The sequence below is a fragment of the Triticum aestivum genome, chromosome 7A (genome assembly GCF_018294505.1).
Source record: "Triticum aestivum cultivar Chinese Spring chromosome 7A, IWGSC CS RefSeq v2.1, whole genome shotgun sequence".
NCBI lineage: Eukaryota > Viridiplantae > Streptophyta > Magnoliopsida > Poales > Poaceae > Triticum > Triticum aestivum.
The window spans coordinates 328,480,155-328,483,601 of record NC_057812.1 but is presented as its reverse complement, the minus strand read 5'-3'; positions in this window follow the sequence as shown (position 1 = coordinate 328,483,601).

Sequence of the window (3,447 nt, the reverse complement as noted above, 5' to 3'; positions counted from 1 at the left end):
GCCACTTGGTACACCGTGCCACTGTGCCTAGTCTGTCCCAAGCCCACCTGTACCGGGTGCCACTTGGTAGACTACTAACACTACCTACAAACACCAGAAACTAGTTGCAACTCCTGGACATAGATCGAGTTGATTAATAAGTCGAGAGGGGTCGAGTTACCGAAACCCAATGTGTGGTAGTAACTATTCATGGATCACAAACACAGAACTCAGTTCCTGAGGACGGCTGCAATGAGACAACCCACCATGTACTCCTACATGGCCTCTCACCGCTACCTTTACCAAATCGTGTTCACACACTTAGCTCTCAACAGTAGGACATGTTCACAACTTTCCAATTCACCCTCGATGAATCAGACCTGACACAACTCTAAGCAATAGCAGGCTTGAAAAACAAGCATGAATGAGTAGGCACATCAGGGCTCAGACAAATCCTACTCATGCTAGTGGATTTCATCTATTTACTGTGGCAATGACAGGTCATGCAGAGGAAAGGGGTTCAACTACCGCAGCATGTAACAGTTGAATCATTGTTGTCCTAATGCAGTAAAAGAGAGCAGGAGCGAGAGAGTGGGATTGTATCGGAATGAACAAGGGGGTTTTGCTTGCCTGGCACTTTTGAAGATAGTATAGCTCTTCATCGGTGTCATCGATCACGTCGTCGGAAACAACGTCTACTGAGAGGGGGCAATTACCGGCAAACAAGGAAGAATACAATCAATGCAATGCAACAATATGATGCATGATCATGACATGGCAATATGTTGTGATTTGGGCTAATGCAACAGAAAGTCATTTTAATTGAAGTGGAATTCAAAACTATATCAAATTCCAACTCCAAACCTATGATGAAATTTTCCCTAATCATGTTTCATCCAAAATAGTGAGGTTAACTTGCCCAAACATGCATGAAACTTCCATAAACAGATTCTTCATATTTTTCTGATAATTTTTCATATATAATTTATTTCATTTGGAGTTATGGTTTATTTTCTATGATTTTCTGAAGTTCAAAACATTTTCTAGATTTTCTGGTTATTTAGAATTAAACAAAAACCAGTAGATGATTTACTGCATCAGCATGACATCATGCTGACATCAGCGGTCAACGGAGCGGCCCAGGTCAAACCTGACCTGTGGCGCCCACTGGTCAGTGACCCAATGCTGCCCAGAATCATAGACAGGTGGGCCTGGTCAACGAACACGTCAGCTTAGTCAACGCTGACGCCTGGGTCCTGCTGGGTTATAAATTAATCTAAATAGAAAATAAGCCCAGAGTTAATTTGGCGTGGGGCCCAGCTGTCAGTGTCACTAGAGTGGATAATTGGTGGGTTATTAGCCACTAATGATGCCCACATCGGCAGCTAAACACCGGGGCTAAGCACAGCACGGCGGTGCTCGCCGGCCGGCCGTTTCTGGCCACGGTAGTAGGCGCGGCTAGGCCCTACGGATACACCACGAGGAGGCGCATCGGGTGGCGGCAGCGACAAGTGCTGGGGTCGTCGGAGTTGACAGCAACGAGCTTGGCCGCGGCGGCCGGAGCTCGGGTGTGTGCGGGGACGTGGCTGCGGTGTGCGAAAGAGCGAGGCAAGACGCTAGCGATGCTCTACGAGTCGCGGCGAGCACAACAGATGCACGCCCGTGACCAAATGGTCACCCGGCCACGTCGGCGATGAAGCCAGGCGGCGGCGCGATTCGGCCATCAAGGGGCGATGACTACAGGGCGTAATCGAGCTCGGGGAGAGGGGGTTCCGGTGCGTGAGCTCACGGTGGTTGTAGAGGCGTCGATGTGGGCTCGGGGAAGGCTCGGAGCAGACGGCACGGCGGTGGCGATCTCGGCATCCCGAGGTTGAAGAAGAAGTCGGGGACGATGCGTCGGGGCGTCCGATGTCGCGTGAGTCGTCGAGGAGGCGTAGACGACGGTGGCGGAGCTCATGGGCATGTCAGAGGGGCGAGGGGTGCCCGGTGGCCACGGTGGTGCATGTCGGCGAGCTACGGCGATTCTCGGGGTTGCTCATGGCTACGAGAAAGCAAGATCCAGAGGAGAGGGAGAGGGCTAGACAACGAGGGGAGAGGCAGGGGAGGTCGGGGACGTCTCCTGGCGTCGCGAGAAGGACCAGGGGGAGGAAGCAGGAGGTGGCGTCCGGTGCGTGCGCGGGCGACACGCCTCTGCCTACTGGTAGAGGTTAAGACGCTGCTTCGGCCTGGGCTAGCTACAGAGACGGGCCAGGCAAGCGCGCCAGGTAAGTTTCTATCCTTTGTACTTCTTTCTATTTTTGTTTTCTATTTTTGTTTTTCTGTTTTGATTTAGTTTTAAAACTAAACCATTTTTGTTGCTTCTGTAAATTATTGTATGGACTAGAGATATTACTCTAGAGCCCCACAATAATTTCCAAAATTATTGGAAATGTATTTCTTTTATAACAGAAATAAAGCCAATTCAAATACATTATGGTTTCATTCAAAATGCCCAATTTAACTACCCTTAATGCCCTAAAATATTGGTTTGGATTTTTACCTCTTGCCAATATTTTCAGGGATTAAAGTGAACGTTTCCTTGGGCTCATTTGAAGAAATTTTTAACTTGCTCATTTTTTTAAAAGATTTCTGAGGCTTTGGGAATTCCCTCAATTCAATTTTCCTTTGAATTTAAACATGATGCAACAACCAAGATAGTCCAAGGCCAAGGTAAAGCTAGGGATGTGACATCAGCTGAAAGGGCACTATCACTACAACAAGAACCCCCCTTCAGCAACGCATAGATATGTTGGCGTTTGTCCATATAAGCATTGCTAAGGTCTACACCAACAGATTCATATGCGTTGCCATTGGTGGCGTTGCAAGGGTCTACAACAACGTATATAGATCTGTTGGTAATCTGGGAAATAATGTGTTGCAAGTCAACAACAGATTCATGAAACACTTCTATGCGTTGGTGCTTGCAAAATAGAATAACCTCCATATATAATCATTTTTTGTGGGTATATGTAATCATATATAACATTTTTGTTCTTTGCACTGGTGCTTGAAAAATAGAGTAACTTCCATATATAATCATTTATAACAATAGGTAGTTCAAATGGCAGTACAAGCTAGAACTTTACTAAAATTCAAAAGAGTAGAAATGAAAGTGATATACTGATTCGATGGAACAATCTGTTACATTACAATGCAAGTATCATCAATTAGGAGTACATCACTTTCTTAGAAAATATAAAAACTGAAAAATATAAAAATTCTAAACATTAAGAGATCTGTCTTGTTTCTCCTCCAACTACAAGAATCATCATATGTTCTCGAAGGTCCAAGTAATCTCTTGTATTGAAATTCTGAAACTACAAAGAAAAGTCATAATACCATTTAGGCTTAAATTCAAAATTACGTTTAGAAATATACATATTATCCACTGTTCCCAAAAGGGTCCATAGAAAAATTACCAAGTGTGCA